This window comes from Heptranchias perlo, chromosome 18 (assembly GCF_035084215.1).
Source record: "Heptranchias perlo isolate sHepPer1 chromosome 18, sHepPer1.hap1, whole genome shotgun sequence".
Lineage (NCBI taxonomy): Eukaryota > Metazoa > Chordata > Chondrichthyes > Hexanchiformes > Hexanchidae > Heptranchias > Heptranchias perlo.
In genome coordinates this window covers 45,569,428-45,588,221 of record NC_090342.1, presented here as the reverse complement: position 1 = coordinate 45,588,221, position 18,794 = coordinate 45,569,428, and the positions used below count along the sequence as shown (strand labels likewise).

The 18,794-nt window shown below is 42.9% G+C and overlaps 1 protein-coding gene across 7 annotated transcripts in view; it reads left to right on the top strand.

The window, feature by feature from the left end:
• Nucleotides 1–18,794, top strand: part of LOC137334827 (ataxin-7-like protein 1) — a 226,182-nt gene that overhangs the window by 41,953 nt on the left and 165,435 nt on the right. The window lies entirely within an intron of this gene.

Here is an 18,794-nt window from a genome sequence, read left to right as displayed (position 1 = left end):
AACACATATCACAAATATTCCTTCTTTGTACCAGATGTAGCAAAATTTTAAACCCATTCTTTATAAACGTGTTCATATTTATATAATGGCTTAACACACAGATGAAATCTTTCCCAGGTGTTCCTATTAAGTAATAGCACAAAGTTTCACTCCCTCAGCAGGAATTAATCAAAATGTACATTCTGTGCTAAAATGTATAGTATTTCTTGAATTGCTATAGCGTAGAAATCGATATGAGCAGATGAAAGCTTAACTGTGCTCGTATGATGTTCCTTTGTCCATTATTTTAACACGGGTGTTGACATGTGCATTTTAAGTTAGTTAGCACCTCTGCCAAAATAGCGGCTACAAAAACATCATACAATGTTTTATCTGCTAATATCACCAACAATAATTTCTGGAGTTGTAAGACAACTAAATGCACACTGATAGTTGCATCTCAATACAAAGTTACTAGATTTTGAAGAAGCATTCTTAATGCTGATGACAGAGATTGCAGAGACAACAGTAAAGGTGAGGTTGTATAAGCCATTTCATTTGCTTGGTGCTAAGTTTCATCCTGAGTTGTCCTGGGCTTCAATTAGTTCACTGAGAGGAAATTAGCTGTTGGCTTCTCAAGATCTCGAATCACTGGGATACACAGAGGAAGGAATCTTTGCTTCTAGGTATGAAACATTGAGAGCCATTTACTATCATTTGAGTCTCAGTAATCACAATGTCCCATGAATCCATAATTTAGCCATGGTTTTTTTTGAAAGAAAACTGTTTCAAAACATTTCAAAAGACAGTTTAATGGGAGTGTTTCTAAGTCTGTCATTTTATGTGAAGTTGTGCATTGATACCATGGAGTTGTGATTCTTTTTTAATTAATTTATTCGTGACTCAGTTTCTCTCTTAGTTTATTTCTTCTCCATTGCAGTGATCTCTTCCACTCATTATTCAACCCTGTGAACTCTTGCTGATGATTCTGCTCCAACTTCATTCAGATCGTAGTGTAATGCTCAAATCACTATATCTTGATCTCCATGCCTTTCAAAGAGACAATGAAAATCTTATTTCTTTCAGCCATTCGATGACGACAAGTTATTTATTTTCTCCCAAATCCAATCACGAGCTACCGTATCTTAACTTTGATGGTTCCATCTTTAGTCCTTCTTCATCTGTACATATTGTTGCTCTTGCCACCTTCTCTTATCTCAAATCTCCTTCATCTACTCCATTAATCAAGCTGCCTCCAAGAAGTTGGCTTCCATCGCTGTGTTCAATAAACCTTGGAACCCTGCAAAGTCCAAGTCTGTCCAATACTTAGTTACTGGCGCCAGATCTTGCAACATGTCTTGAGTTTGTGAACAAGATTTAAGAAAAAGCTTTTCTGAGAGGTGCTCCTTCTATTACATGTAGCAAACTTAGCTTTACTATTTGGGAACCCAGCATTGTAGCTGTTGCTTTTTTTAAAGAAGATTCCAATTTATGTAAAATTGCCCTGGAAGAATTGACCATTGAAATTCATTTCAAATTATTCATTAATTTTACACACAAGATGAAGTATTACTTTTGTGAATGGTTTCTGTAGTTCTAGTCTGAATTCTCTTAATAGACATAGTTTACAAAGTGCACATAACATCGTTTATCTATTTCTATATGTAGTTGACAAAGTGTAGATAGTCTGAACTACTTGTGCTATCAAAAAAGAACATTAGTACTCTTGATAAATATACAATTTAATAGTGTTTTTCTAAAACTGTGTACATATTTCCTCTTCAAACCATATTGAGCACACTTGTCGTGAGAATGTATTATGTTCAGTGCTGGGTTTGTAAAATCAAGTGACTGTGTAATAAGTCAATCTACTGACCATTGTATAAATTAATACTGTTATGTAAATTCTGGATACCATGATACTGAGTACTTTTGTTACTGAGTGATTAAGAAGTAATACAATTTTAGATCCTAAATGTTAGATCCATTCAGAACTCCTGCAACCACTTTGAAAGTTGCTATACACCCTGTTTCCTTATGGCATAAGTGCCACTTTTCATCCTTTCGTCCAGAATCACCCTGTGGAAAATTCTATAAGTGACATTTCTTCTCCGAGTTCATCGACACATTTTTGTGAATAGATGATAACACACAAGGTTTATTCATTGCTTAAAAATAATCCTAAAATTTTTACGGTTTAAATTTTGTACACTGCTGTTCGTATTTCAGATAATCAAAGAAGTATATTGTTTGTTGGAGATAATTATTTCATGTATTTAAAAAAAAGACAGACTTGCATTTATATAGTGCCTTTCACGACCTCGGGATGTCCCAAAGCGATTTACAGCCAATGAAGTACTTTTGAAGTGTAGTCACTGTTGTAATGTAGGAAACAGGGCAGCCAGTTTGCACACAGCACGGTCGCACAAAAAGCAATGTGATAATCTGTTTTAATGATGCTGGTTGAGGGATTAATATTGGGCAGGACTCCCCTGCTCTTAGAAATAGCGGCATGGGATCTTTTACATCCACCTGAGAGGGCAGACGGGACCTCGGTTTAATGTCTCATCCGAAAGATAGCATTTTCGACAGTGCAGCGCTCCTTCAGTACTGCACTGAAGTGCTCAAGACTGGGGTGGGACTTGAACCCACAACCTTCTAACCCTGAGGCGAGGGTGCTACCACTAAGCCACGGCTGACATGTACTACTAGCTGATCTCCCGTGGCATTACTTGTGGTAGTCTGGGGTCTAGAACACATTTGCAATATTTAGCTGCTAGTGTCACCTATCTCTTTACGGTCACTAGTCATGACTCTGGAAAAATGGTATAAATAGGTGTATTTTGAGGTCAATTGGAGGCTAACTGATCTGACTATTAGAAGTTTCTCTAGCTTGGCAGCTGCTCGACTCCTCCCCTTGGGGAGAGGCCTGGTTGTCTCAAGCTCAGACAGAACAGCAGGAAATGACTAGGTTGTAATCTGTTGGTGTTTTATACAGAGCGCAATGGATGAGCTAGGTGCAACACTTTTGTAAATAAACTAGACTATCTACTGTGGCATTGCACCTGGGCTTTCAAGACCAAATGTACTCTTCAGGTGAAGAGGGTAGGGATTAACAGACCAGGATGTGCAGACTTAATTCAGTCCCCATTTTAAAGTCATACATTCTGCCTTTATTTTTATATTAACGTTATAAATTGCTAAGTCCACACTTATAATGAAAACTACCTATGCAAACATGTTATGTTGCAATGACACCCTCCTGCTAATGCTGGTGTTGCAGCACCCCTACTGGGTGCAGGATGTAATTACAGGCTGAAAAGTTTACATAGGCAGTTTCCATCATAAATTTGGACATAGCAATTTATAATGGAAAAAGTTGACAGGAAGCAGATATAAGATTTTTAATGTAGATAGAGATGCATTTTAAAAAGGGTGAAATACAGAACATTTACTTAACTATGAAACTTTTGTGATCCTTTGACTAATCAGGGGTTTTCACTCATCATTGGGTCAAAGATTACAGTTGCAAGCAGTGACTTGCTTCAGGGCAGCTGGTGGTCACCAGGATTTTGATAAAGCATAACGATGGGTCTTTCCTGAAATTCTGTGTAATCGTCCGCATTGCATGCAAGTACTTTTCAAAAATGGGGACATTTTAAATATTTTGCCAATTCTGTTTGAAACTCATAAACCTTCCCCCTGCTACCTGTAAGAAGTGCTTTCAGCCAGTCACTGTTTGAAAATTATCCTGATGAGGTGGGAAGATGTAAAGCTCTACCAAAAAAGCTAAGTTCTTAAAATTATAACAAACTCCAGCAGCCTGTTGTACCATTGTTCACATTTAATAATTGGAAAGAATTGCCGGTTTTGTTGGCTATTTTCAATCATTAAGAATCACGCTGGTGGGTGGAGGTCGGAAAGCAACACTCCTGGTGTGTTTTGGATTATCTGCCTTGTTCAGTGATGCAAACTGGCAAGAAAGCGTGATTGCCACTTCTATCACTGTGAAATAGCCAACACTCCTTCAATGCACTGTAAACGTGATCTTAATTTATTTGTTTCATCTTATTTCTCTAATTCTTTTTTTTTCTCTTTCATTTCTCATTTTTGTTTAACTTTTTCTCCTGCTTTTTCTTTCCCCTCTCAGCTTTTCCTCCCTGTGTCCTGTTTTTTGTTTCCCCGCGTTTCCTATTTCTCTCGCAACAGCTCACTTGGGTGTGGGTGGGTACCAGTCTATCTGTTGCAATGTTCTTTTGTCTCCCTCCTCGTTAATTTTAATAGGGGATTTCATTGCTGCTTTGAATACTGGGAAAGCCATGTCTTCATGATGCTTTTTGCCAGAAGAATACTCTGAAGCTGGAATTTAGTGGCACAGTGCTGGTGGGAGTTCCTGATCTCCTGCAGTTAGGTTGGTTCATGATGAAGGCCACAAGAGGCTTGCAAGAGCCCATAGACATTTTGATGAATATCTTGAACCAAATAGTTATTTCTTCCAGGCCAGTTGTAAAATCATCGAATCATACAGCACAGAAGGGGGCCATTGGGCCCATCGTGCCCATGCCGGCTCTCTGAAACAGCTATCAATTAGTCTCACTCGCCTGCTCTTTCCCCATAGCCCTACAAATGTTTCCTTTTTAAGTAGAGATCCAATTCCTTTTTGAAAGTTACGATTGAATCTGCTTCCACCACCCTTTCAAGCAGTGCATTCCAGATCATAACAATTCACTGAGTAAAAGGAATTCTCCTCATCTCCCCCCTGGCTTTTTTGCCAATAATTTTAAATCTGTATCCTCTGGCTATTGACCCTCTTACCAATGGAAACAGTTTCTCTCTATCTACTCTATCAGAACCTTTCAATTTTGAATACCTCCATTAAATCTCCCCTTTATCTTCTCTGCTCTAAGAACCCCAGCTTCTCCAGTCTCTCCAGATAACTGAAACCCCTCATCACTGGTACCATTCTAGTAAATCACCTCTGCACCCTCTCCAAGGCCTTGACATCCTTCCTGAAGTGTGGTGCCCAGAATTGAACACAGTACTCCAGCTGAGGCCTAACCAGTGATTTATAAAGGTTTAACATAACTGCCTTGTCAATTTTCATTTCATTTACAGATTAAGAGGCCTGCATCAGATTACTTCTTCACTTTCCTGCTCTTAAAATTTTTGGAATTTTCTGTTACGCTTTGTGTTGTTTTATCTCCTGGGTCATACTTTCATTGCAGAGTGTTTAAGTTGGTGTCAGTTGAAACAAAGTAGAAAAATTCTGTATAAATGTTACAGTTGTGAATTTCATAAGTGATTATTCTCCATTACTAGTATAGAGATTTATAAATCTCGAATAGAATCATGATTGGACAGCATCCCATTATTTATATTGCTTTCTGATATTTTATAATTACTCGGCAAGGTTTAAACACTTGCTTTATGTTACAGATCTGATCATAATTTTAAAACACAATAAACAACAACAACTTCCATTTATATAGCGCCTTTAACGTAGCAAAACAAGACTGTGTTTTGTTAAATGAATAAAGTAGATTAACTTCAGCCAGTTAGCAGTCATAAAACCTGGTTGAACTGTAGTCTATAGCGCTAGTAACTTAAGGGTTTTAAAATACTGGATGTGGCTCCCAGCTACAGTTCATGTGATCTCCCCTCACTTAATTGAATTCAGTTTTGATTTAATTTCACTAGTGGTAATCATGTGACACTGTGTTGAACTTATTTCTGAATATATGATGTGATGGTAATATTGCTAAAAATAGTTTCACTACCTAAAATATACCTAATGATCTGCTATAATAGTTTAACTTATTTTACTCCGTAATGGCCCTACCTGTATCTACCGTTCCTTCTACTGTTTACATAGTTGTAACATGTTTGTGTCCCTCTCGCTGCTTTCTGTAATTAGTCTATTTCCCTCTTACCTTTTCTAATAGTTTATTTTGCTACTTTCAGTTGCCTTTTGCATGAATCCTAATCACCTCATTTCTGTTTCCTTCTATTTTTAAAAGTATTTCTGCTTTTGTGAGGTACCTTATAACTTCTTATTAAATCACTGTAGCCTAAGTCCTGCTATGCTATTCTAGTTGGCAGATGCACACTACCACCTCAGGATATCATAGCTCTTGGGGTCTAGCAGTGAGAGCAGCATATCTGCATGTGCAAGGACTAGACATCTACTGCTAAGATGGAACAAGGAGAGTGAGCCAGCACACAGTTTCTGCTTTCAAACAGTTGGTTTCCTGGTAAACCTGGAAAAGTTCCAGATGGAAACTTCCCACCCCTTTCATAAGAACTAGGTTCCAGACTGTCTCAGCTCATTTAAAAAAAATTCTTGATCTGGAAGCTGGTGATACTCCTTTACCAAAGCATAGAGTTATAGGCAAAGCCTGTTTCAGATGCAGAAACTCATAAAATCCAATCAAAGTAACCTACCAGTAGAGTGATCACACAGTGTTCTGTCCTGGGATTGTAAGTCATTTGTATCAGCTTGTAAAGAATGGAGCAACAGGACCAATGTGTGAGCAGGTTTCTAGTTGATAACCACCACAGAATAATTATAATACACACAGTCATATATAGCACCTCATCATGTCAGAACATCTCAAAATGCTTCATAAAATGAATTACTTTTGAAATATAGTGCAAGTTGTTGCGTAGGCAGATACGGCGGCCATTCTGCATTAGCAATGTTCCACGAAAAGCGATGTGATGGATGATTGGATACCATCTGTCTTCGCTGATACTGGTTGAGTTAGGAATGTTTGCCAAGAGACCAGGACAACTGCATGTTCTTTTTCAGATAGCGACATGGAATCTTTGATTTTCCTCTGAACAGACAAACAAAACTTGGTTTAATGTCTTGCCAAAGAATGGCATCGCCAATAATGCAACATTTCCTCAGTACTATCTTGGAGTGGCAGTCTCGATCATGAGCTCAAAGTGAGGCACAAACGCACAATCTTCTGACCCAATGGTGAGAGTGCTATCAACTGAACCAAATTGACATGGAGCGAAGCTGAACATATGGTAACACAAGAAATAGGAGCAGGATTAGGCCATATGGCCCCTTGAGCCTGCTCCACCATTCAATAAGATCATGGCTGATCTTCGACCTCAACTCCACTTTCTCGCCCGATCCTCATATTCCTTGATTCCCCTAGAGTCACAAAAATCTATCGATCTCAGCCTTGAATATACTCAATGACTCAGGATCCACAGCCCGCTTTGGTAGAGAATTCTAAGGATTCACAACCCTCTGAATGAAGACATTTCTCCTCATCTCAGTCCTAAATGGCCAACCCCTTATCCTGAGACTATGCCCCCTAGTTCTCGACTCTCCAGCCAGGGGTAACAGCCTCTCAGCATCGACCCTGTCAAGCCCTTTCAGAATTTTATATATTTCAATGAGATCACCTCTCATTCTTCTAAACTTCAGAGAGTATAGGCCCATTCTACTCAATCTCTTCTCATAAGACAACAGCCTCATCCCAGGAATCCATCCAGTGAATCTTTGTCGCACCACCTCTATGGCAAGTATATCCTTCCTTAGGTAAGGAGACCAAAACTGTACATAGTACTCCAGGAGTGGCCTCACTAATGTCCTGTACAATTGTGCATGACTTCCTTACACTTGTAGTCCAACCCCCTTGCAATAGAGGCCAACATACAATTTGCCTTCCAAATCGTTTGCTGTACCTGCATGTTAACTTTCTGTGTTTTGTGTACAGGGGCACGCAAATCCCTCTGAACACCAACATTTAATAGTTTCTCACCATTTATAAAATACTCTCTTTTTCTATTCTTCCTACCAAAGTGAATATCCTCACATGGGCTTGTCAGTTTGGAGTTATGGGGCAGTCTCGGTGGCTCCACAATATTCTTATCCCTCCTTTTTTGGTCAGTTGACCCTTTTGTGGACAGGTGACACCACAGTTATCAAATTGATGGTGCAAGGATGGTCTGGAGGTTGAGCACTGGTACTGTGCGCTCAGGGTCTATCAGGAACATGGAAAATTGTAATGAACCTTTTAATCAGGAATCGTCTAATGCCTCATGACTGGACTGCCCATCAGGAAATGGAGTTACCCACTGCCACAAATGAATAGTTGAGAGGCTGCTACTTCACAGTAGAGGCTACTTGTTACTTCATGACCCGTTTGTGTTTGGACCATAGGAATGTCAGCAATGGAATGAAACCTATTCTGCTTGAGTAATGTCACATTGGGCAGAGTTAATGGGGAGGTGTGGGATACTGGGCGAGGTGCCCTTTTGTCAATCCACACTTATTTTCTTAGACCTCCGCAGGGTCAGTTTCTTTATGTTTTAAGAACCTTCACAGAAAGAAGGAAGTAAAGATGATTCTAATTCCTCCATATCAGTTGTGCAAACCAAGTATAAGGGCTTTCAGAAATTGATGGTGCTAAAAGAAAAGTTATTTTAATACAAGGTTAGAAGAACTGGATGTTCAAAATAAATAAAATATATAGGGAAGCAGATTCAGTGCGAGGATGGGATTAATGTATGTGCCCTTTATGAATCTAGCATGCGAATTAGCTGTTGATATGAAAACCTGTTATTTAAAAGCCAGCCGGGCTCAAAGGTCAGAACATTGGCACCTTAAATTGGTTATTTCTAGAATGTGTGGAGAAAGGTATAAAAAGGTCAATCAGTGGCCAATATGTAGATGAAGGGATCGCACTGTGACAGGAGATTACAACTGAACTGAATAAGAAAAAAAATGTTAAACCAGTGGAATTGTTTAAGAGCTGCCTTTGGCGGGTGCAGAGGGTACAGGCAAGAGAAGAGAGATTACCAGGTTCTGAACAGAAGCTGGAAGAAAGGAAGGTATACAAAAGCGCACAGAAAAAAAGGCAATAGCATCTCCAAGCAGTGAAAGAAAAAAAAACGCTCAATGAAAAGGAAACTCAATCTGTACTAGGTTGATAGTGCAATGACAAGAGAAACAGAAAAGTTAGAGGAAAAGAACCGACTATCACTGTCTGCATAAGTACTGCATCATTAAGATATTCTCATCAAAATTTTGGCAAACATTTAAATAAAAATGACTTGTTGCTGACTAACAGAAGTCTTCCTCCTGTTATTAATGGCATAAAGGGTATTTTGCTGCTGTATTTGTCTGAACACATGGTTCTTCCTTTCTTTTCAGCAGATTCTTGGACCTTAGTTTTGTCATGCAAGAAAGATCTGTTTGCTAGAAAAGGGGGAGAGTTTTGGCACCAAGACTCATCCAGACTTCAACTAGTCTCTCTTAAATCAGTCCTTCATGTAAATAAACAAATCGGCAAATGGTTAGGCCTTCATACGGGAAAAAAGTTCAACAGTTTTAACTTTAAACAAAATATCAGATTACATAGGAGACTTCTGCTTCTTTCCTTTACTGGATGACCATGAGTTTGCCTTTCTGAGTTGAAGCTTTTAATTCTGCTGGTAGAGATCTAAAATATTTTGGGGTAGAAATTAACCTGTGCCGGTTTTCAGATCTCCATTTTCGTGGTTTATCTGAGTGCTGGCGGACAGCCTCTGGGCTTCGTCTGCTGGCAGCCGGCCAGCTTCCTCTTCGCAAGCAGCAGGATATAAATAAGGCCCGGGAGTTAAAATAGCCCAGGCCTTAAATTGATGCTGTCAGGAGGAGGGGGGGTTTGACGTTCGCCCTGCCCACCTAAAGCCTTCTGCCAGTTAAAATCCCCGCTCCCCCCTCCTCCCCCAGAATAGTAAATCACCTCATTGTGTAAAATAATTTTTGAGTTTTTCCAAATCACTTGAAACAAAGCTACGAACAAGTGTTCAGGTAAAATGTCACGTCACCAACTGTTAGATTTTGAAGTCTGAGAGACATCAAATAGCTAACTAGACAGAGAGAAAGAGACACACATACACAGTGTCTGTCTTCAATGTAAGCTACTGGACAGTCTTGTCCGGGGCGACCGCATCTGCAGAAAGTGTCTGCAGCTCGAGGAACTTCGGCTCAGAGTTGAGGAGCTGGAGTCTGAGCTGCAGACTTTACGATATATCAGGGAGGGAGAAAGTTACCTGGACACTTTGTTCCAGGAGGCAGCCAGACCCCTTGGACTAAATACTTTAGATTTGGCCCATGGTCAGAGACAGGAGAGTGTGACTACGAGTGAGGCAGGTACGGGGATCCAGGAGCCTCAGCCCTTGCACTTGTCTAACAGTTACGAGGTTCTTGCAAGCTGTGTGGACGAGAGCAAGGACTGCAGGGAGGATGAGCAAACTGACCACATCACCGTGGTACAAGAGGCCATTCAAGCGGGGGGAGTAAAAAGGAAGGTGGTAATAGTAGGCGACAGTATAGTTAGGGGGATAGATACTGTTCTCTGCAGCCAAGAGTGTGAGTCCCAAAGGTGGTGTTGCTTACCCGGTGCCAAGATTAAGAACATCTCCTCCGGGCTGGAGAGGAACTTGGAGTGGGAGAGGGAGGATCCAGTTGTCGTGGTCCATGTCGGCACCAACGACATAGGTAAGACTAAGAAAGAGGTTCTGCTGAGAGAGTATGAGCAGCTAGGGACTAAATTAAAAAGCAGAACCACAATGGTAATAATCTCTGAACTATTACCTGAGCCACGAGCAAATTGGCAGAGGGTAAATCAGATCAGAGAGGTGAATGTGTGGCTCAAAGATTGGTGTGAGAGAAGTGGGTTTCAATTCATGGGGCACTGGCACCAGTACTGGGGAAAGAGGGAGCTGTTCCGTCAAGACAGGCTTCACCTGAACCATGCTGGGATCAGTGTTCTGGCGAGTTGAATAACTAGGGCTGTAGATAGGGCTTTAAACTAAATAGGGCGGGGGGGATGGGTTCCGGTGGGCGGGGGGGGGGGGGGAATTTAGAATGTTGAAGAGAAAGGACAAGGAAGTGGTACAGGGAAGAGATAGGGGTAATGATAACCAGAGTGTGACAGGAAGGAACAGAGTGAACAAACATAAGAGTGCACCAGCAAATGGGGTCAGAGTAGGAAAAAATGGTAAAAAGGCAAAATTAAAGGTTCTTTATCTGAATGCGTGCAGCATTCATAATAAGATAGATGAATTGACGGCACAAACAGAAGCAAATGGGTATGATCTCGTTGCCATTACAGAGACGTGGTTGCAAGGTGACCAAGGTTGTGAACTGAATATTCAGGGGTATCTGACATTTCGGAAGGATGGGAAGAAAGGAAAAAATGGTGGGGTAGCTCTGTTAATAAAGGATGAAATTAGTACAATAGTGAGAAATGATCTTGGCTCAGAAGATCAAGATGCAGAATCAATTTGGGTGGAGGTAAGAAATAGCAAGGGTAAGAAATCACTGGTGGGAGTAGTCTATAGACCCCCTAACAGTAGCAACACTGTAGGGCAAAATATAAATCAAGAAATAATAGGGGCTTGTAAAAAAAAAGATAATGCAATAATCATGGGCGATTTTAACTTTCATATGGATTGGACAAATCAAATTGGCAAAAGTAGCCTCGAGGATGAGTTTATAGAGGGAACAGGCCATTTTAGATCTGGTAATGGGTAATGAGACAGGATTAATTAATGACCTCAAAATAAAGGATCTTTTAGGAAACAGTGATCATAATATGATAGAATTTCACATCCAGTTTGAGAGTGAGGATCTTGGATCTGAAACTATTGTATTAAACCTAATTAAGGGCAATGACAATGGCATGAGCACAGAGTTGGCTAAAGTGGACTGGGAAAACAGATTAGAAGGTATGACGGTGGATAAGCAGTGGCAGACGTTTAAAAAGATATTTTATGACTCTCAACAAAAATATATCCCAGTAAAGAGGAAAGACTCCATGAGACGAGTGTACCAACCATGGCTAACTAAGGAAGTTAAGGATGGTATCAAGTTAAAAGAAAAGGAATACAATATGGCAAAGGTTAGTGGTAAGCCCGAAGAGTGGGAAAACTTTAGAAATCAGCAAAGGAGGACTAAAAAAAATAAAGAGGGAGAAAATAGATTATGACATTAAACTAGCAAGAAACTGACAGTAAGAGCTTTTACAAATATATAAAATGGAAGAGTGTAGCTTAAGTAAGTAAGAGGATGAGACTGGGGAAATAATAATGGAAAACAAGGAAATGGCAGAGGCATTGAACAGATATTTTGTATCTGTCTTCACAGTAGAAGACACTAAAAGCATAAAAATAATGGCTAATCAAGGGGCAAAGGGGAGGAAGGATCAAAAACATCACTATCACGAGAGAAAAAGTACTCAGCAAACTAATGGGTGTGCAGGTTGACAAGTTCCCTGGACCCGATGGCTTGTATCTAAGGGTCTTAAAAGAAGTGGCTACAGAGATAGTGGATGCATTGGTTGTAATTTTCTAAAATTCACTAGATTCTGGAAAGGTCCCAGTGGATTGGAAAACCTCAAATGTAATGCCCCTATTCAAGAAAGGAGGGAGACAGAAAGCAGGTAAACTATATAGGCCAATTAGCTTAACATCTGTCATTGGGAAAATGCTAGAATCGATTATCAAGGAAGTAGGAGCAGGACATTTAGAGACTCAAAATGAAATCAACATGGTTTTATGAAAGGGAAATCATGTTTGACAAGTTTATTAGAGTTCTTTGAAGAAGTAACGAGCAGGGTGGATAAAGGGGAACCAGTAGTTGTAGTGTATTTGGATTTCCAAAAGGCATTTGATAAGGTGCCACATAAAAGGTTACTGCACAAGGTAAGAGCTCATAGTGTTGGCTAACGAACAGAAAACAGAGAGTCGGGATAAAGGGGTCATTTTCAGGATGGCAATCTGCAACCAGTGGGGTGTCGCAGGGATCAGTGCTGGGGCCTCAACTATTTACAATCCAGATCAGTGACTTGGATGAAGGAAGCGAGTGTACTGTGGCCAAATTTGCTGATGAGACAAAGATAGATGGAAAAGCAAGTTGTGAGGAGGACACAAAGTGTCTGCAAAGGGATATGGATAGGTTAAGTGAGTGGGCAAAAATTTGTCAGATGGAGTATAATGTGGGAAAATGTGAAGTCATTCACTTTGGTAGGATGAATAAAAAAGCAAAATATTATTTGAATGGAGAAAGATTACAGAATGCTGCGGTACAGAGGGATTTGGGTGTCCTCGTACATGAAACACAAAAAGTTAGCATACAGGTGCAGCAGTTAATTGGGAAGGTAAATGGAATATTGGCCTTTATTTCAAGGGGCTGGAGTATAAAGGCAGGGAAGTCTTGCTACAACTGCACAGGGTGCTGGTGAGACCACACCTAGAGTACTGTGTACAGTTTTGGTCCTCTGATTTAAGGAAGGATATACTTGCATTGGAGGCAGTTCAGAGAAGGTTCACTAGGTTGATTCCGGGTATTTTTTTTTTATTCGTTCATGGGATGTGGGCGTCGCTGGCCAGACCAGCATTTATTGCCTGTCCTAATTGCCCTTGAGAAGGCGGTGGTGAGCCGCCTTCTTGAACCGCTGCAGTCCGTGTGGTGAAGGTTCTCCCACAGTGCTGTTCGGTAGGGAGTTCCAGGATTTTGACCCAGCGCCGATGAAGGAACGGCGATATAGTTCCAAGTCGGGATGGTGTGAACTTGGAGGGGAACGTGCAGGTGGTGTTGTTCCCATGTACCTGCTGCTCTTGTCCTTCCAGGTGGTAGAGGTCACGGGTTTGGGAGGTGCTGTCGAAGAAGCCTTGGCGAATTGCTGCAATGCATCCTGTGGATGGTGCACACTGCGGCCACTGTGCGCGGGTGGTGAATGGAGTGAATGTTTAGGGTGATGGATGGGATGCCAATCAAGCGGGCTGCTTTGTCCTGGATGGTGTCGAGTTGAGTGTTGTTGGAGCTGCATTCATCCAGGCAAGTGGAGAGTATTCCATCACATTCCTGACTTGTGCCTTGTAGATGGTGGAAAGGCTTTGGGGAGTCAGGAGGTGAGTCACTCGCCGCAGAATACCCAGCCTCTGACTGTTCTTGTAGCTACAGTATTTAAATGGCTGGTCCAGTTAAGTTTCTGGTCAATGGTGACCCCCAGGATGTTGATGGTGGGGGATTCGGCGATGGTAATGCCGTTGAATGTCAAGGGGAGGTGCTTAGACTCTCTCTTGTTGGAGATGGTCATTGCCTGGCATTTGTCTGGCACGAATGTTAGTTGCCACTTATGAGCCCAAGCCTTAATGTTGTCCAGGTCTTGCTGCATGCGGGCTCAGTATGGAAGGGCTTTCTTATGAGGAAAGATTGAGCAGGTTGGGCCTATACTCACTGGAGTTTAGAAGAATGAGAGGAGATCTCATTGAAACAAAGAAGATTCTGAGGGGGCTTGACAGGGTAAATGCTGAGAGGATGTTTCCCCTCACAGGGGAATCTAGAACTTGGGGGCATAGTCTCAGAATAAGGGGTCGCCCATTTAAGATGGAGATGAGAAGAAATTTCTTCTCTAAGGGTTGGAACCTTTGGAATTCTTTGCCCCAAAGAGTGGTGGAGGCTGAGTCATTGAATACATTCGAGGCTGAGTCATTGAATACATTCGAGGCTGAGTCATTGAATACATTCGAGGCTGAGTCATTGAATACATTCGAGGCTGAGTCATTGAATACATTCGAGGCTGAGTTGGACAAATTTTTGATCAGCAAGGGAGTCAAAGGATATGGGGAACAGGCGGGAAAGTGGAGTTGAGGCCAGAATCAAATCAGCCATGATCTCATTGAATGACGGAGCAGGTGTGAAGGGCCAAAATGGCCTACTCCTGCTCCTATATCTTACTTTATTATGTAATTTGAGTTCTTTTTCCTCTTCCAAAAAAAAATGTGGTCTATTTTGATTTTTGGGCAACTGGCCTCATTTAAATCTGGCAGGCGAACTGCGGGACGCGTCGGATTGAGGCCTCCAAGTCGGGCTGGGGAAGCCGCCATCGAGTTAAGTTGTGGGGGAAGGGGTCGCGATCTCCACGCAAAGGGTGGTGGTCCTGGGGCTGCAGTGGCCCAGATTATGTTTGTGGGCCCACGACGATAATTCAACCCTTACCTTCAGCGAGTCTCTTCAGTTCTATCGCAGGTGTGACGAGTCAGTTCCAACTTAAAATGGCGATCGGACCCCGATTTCCAAATTAAAAGAGGCCTAGCTCCTGAAAGAGGCAGACACTTAGGAGAACCGGGAATAGGCCCCTTTCAAAATGGAGCCAGCAGCATCGCCGATGTTCAGGGGGCGATAAGGCTACTGACCCCATTTTGAGTTTGTTAACGCCTGGAGAAGGGAGTCAAAATTGACCCCAATGAATTTTGAAAGCTTTTCAGATAAACATGAAGGTTTTGACTACCATTCTGATTTGTTGATAGAAAATATAAACATTCTAATTTAACACAGCTGTGTTAGCTATGTATCTAGATGCAGTATTTGTTCTACTCCTTTCCTACTCTCCACCATCTACTACGCCCAGCCCCCAACTATTCACTTCCCTCAAATGCCAACTTCCCGCTTATACCCACAACCCACCTCCTCAACTAATCACTACTTCCATACTCACTGCATCCTAAAACTAACAATTCCCTACCCTATTATTCATTATCCCTCATAAAAGTTATCATACCAGCCATCAACACACATTCTCATCACCTCACACCTGTACTCACTAGTCCAATTCCCCCAAATACTCATTGCCCAAATATTCTCTACCCTCTGAACTACTCCCTGCCTCGTCACTGCTCACCCCTATACTCCAAGTACCGACTACTTCCAGTCATCACTACTTTCCGCACCACTCACTACTCTACCCAAATTATTCACAACAAAATTCCTGAACTGCTCCCACAATCCCTCCCAAAGCCTTACAAACCCAGCACACCCCACCCAAATAATATAGTTCAGATACCATAGAGGGGTACGGGAACATAGTGGTTATGTTACTGGACTAGTAATCCAGAGGCCGAGACTAATAATCCGGAGTCATGAGTTCAAATCCCACCACGGCAGCTGGGGAATTCAAATTCAATGAATTAAATTCAATTAATTAAATAGAAATCTGGAATTAAAATACTAGTATCAGTAATGGTGGCCATGAAACTACCGCATTGTCGTAAAAACCCATCTGCTTCACTAATGTCATTTAGGGAAGGAAACCTGCCATCCTTACCCGGTCTGGCCTATATGTGACTCCAGACCCACAGCAATGTGGTTGATTCTTATTTGACCTCTGAAATGGCCGAGCAAGCCACTCAGTTGTAAAATCTCGTTTCGAAAAGTCACAATAAGAATAAAACCGGATGGACCATCCGGCATCGGACCACTGGGCACCGGACACGACAAAGGCAAACCAAGCCCAGTCGACCCTGCAAAGTCCTCCTCACCAACATCTGGGGACTTGTGCCACAATTGGGAGAGCTGTCCCACAGACCAGTCAAGTAACAGTCTGACATAGCCATACTCACAGAATCATACCTTTCAGCCAATGTCCCAGACTCTTCCATCACCATCCCTGGGTCTGTCCTATCCCACCGGCGGGACAGACCCACCAGAGGTGGCGGCACAGTGATATACAGTCAGGAGGGAGTGGCCCTGGAAGTCCTCAACATTGTCTCTGGACCCCATGAAATCTCATGGCATCAGGTCAAACATGGGCAAGGAAACCTCCTGCTGATTACCACTTACCGCCCTCCCTCAGCTGATGAATCAGTCCTCCTCCATGTTGAACACCACTTGGAGGAAGCACTGAGGGTAGCAAGGGCACAGAATGTACTCTGGGTGGGGGACTTCAATGTCCATCACCAAGAGTGGCTCGGTAGCACAACCACTGACCGAGCTGGCCGAGTCCTGAAGGACATAGCTGCCAGACTGGGCCTGCGGCAGGTGGTGAGCGAACCAACACGAGGGAAAAACATACTTGACCTCGTCCTCACCAATCTACCTGTCGCAGATGCATCTGTCCATGACAGTATTGGTAGTAGTGACCACCGCACAGTCCTCGTGGAGATGAAGTCCCGTCTTCGCACTGAGGACACCATTCAACGTGTTGTGTGGCACTACCACCGTGCTAAATGGGATAGATTCAGAACAGATCCAGCAGCTCAAAACTGGGCATCCATGAGGTGCTGTGGGCCATCAGCAGCAGCAGAATTGTATTCTAACACAATCTGTAACCGCATGGCTCGGCATATTCCTCACTCTACCATTACCAACAAGCCAGGGGATCAACCCTGGTTCAATGAGGAGTGTAGAAGAGCATGCCAGGAGCAGCACCAAGCGCACTAAAAATGAGGTGCCAACCTGGTGAAGCTACAACTCAGGACTACATGCATGCTAAACAGCGGAAGCAACATGCTATAAACAGAGCTAAGCGATTCCACAACCAACAGATCAGATCAAAGCTCTGCAGTCCTGCCACATCCAGTCGTGAATGATGGTGGACAATTAAACAACTAACGGGAGGAGGAGGCTCTGTAAATATCCCCATCCTCAACAATGGCGGAGCCCAGCACGTGAGTGCAAAAGACAAGGCTGAAGCGTTTGCAACCATCTTCAGCCAGAAGTGCCGAGTGGATGATCCATCTCGGCCTCCTCCCGATATCCCCACCATCACAGAAGCCAGTCTTCAGCCAATTCGATTCACTCCACGTGATATCAAGAAACGGCTGAGTGCACTGGATGCAGCCAAGGCTCTGGGCCCCGACAACATCCAGGCTGTAGTGCTGAAGACTTGTGCTCCAGAACTAGCTGCGCCTCGAGCCAAGCTGTTCCAGTACAGCTACAACACTGGCATCTACCCGACAATGTGGAAAATTGCCCGGGTATGTCCTGTCCACATAAAGCAGGACAAATCCAATCCGGCCAATTACCGCCCCATCAGTCTACTCTCAATCATCAGCAAAGTGATGGAAGGTGTCATCGACAGTGTTATCAAGCGGCACTTACTCACTAATAACCTGCTCACCGATGCTCAGTTTGGGTTCCGCCAGGACCACTCGGCTCCAGACCTCATTACAGCCTTGGTCCAAACATGGACAAAAGAGCTGAATTCCAGAGGTGAGGTGAGAGTGACTGCCCTTGACATCAAGGCAGCATTTGACGGAGTGTGGCACCAAGGAGCCCTAGTAAAATTGAACTCAATGGGAATCAGGGGGAAAACCCTCCAGTGGCTGGAGTCATTCCTAGCACAAAGGAAGATGGTAGTGGTTGCTGGTGGCCAATCATCTCAGCCCCAGGACATTGCTGCAGGAGTTCCTCAAGGCAGTGTTCTCGGCCCAACCATCTTCAGCTGCTTCATCAATGACCTTCCCTCCATCATAAGGTCAGAAATGGGGATGTTCGCTGATGATTGCACAGTGTTCAGTTCCATTCGCAGCCCCTCAGATAATGCAGCAGTCCAAGCCCGCATGCAGCAAGACCTGGACAACATCCAGGCTTGGGCTGATAAGTGCCAGGCAATGGCCATCTCCAACAAGAGAGAGTCGAACCACCTCCCCTTGATATTCAATGGCATTACCATCACTGAATCCCCCACCATCAACATCCTGGGGGTCACCATTGACCAGAAACTTAACTGGACCAGCCATATAAATACTGTGGCTACGAGAGCAGGTCAGAGGATGGGTATTCTGCGGCGAGTGACTCACCTCCTGACTCCCCAAAGCCTTTCCACCATCTGCAAGGCACAAGTCAGGAGTGTGATGGAATACTCTCCACTTGCGTGGATGAGTGCAGCTCCAACAACACTGAAGAAGCTCGACACCATCCAGGACAAAGCAGCCCGCTTGATTGGCACCCCATCCACCATCCTAAACATTCACTCCCTTCACCACCGGCGCACAGTGGCTGCAGTGTGTACATCCACAGG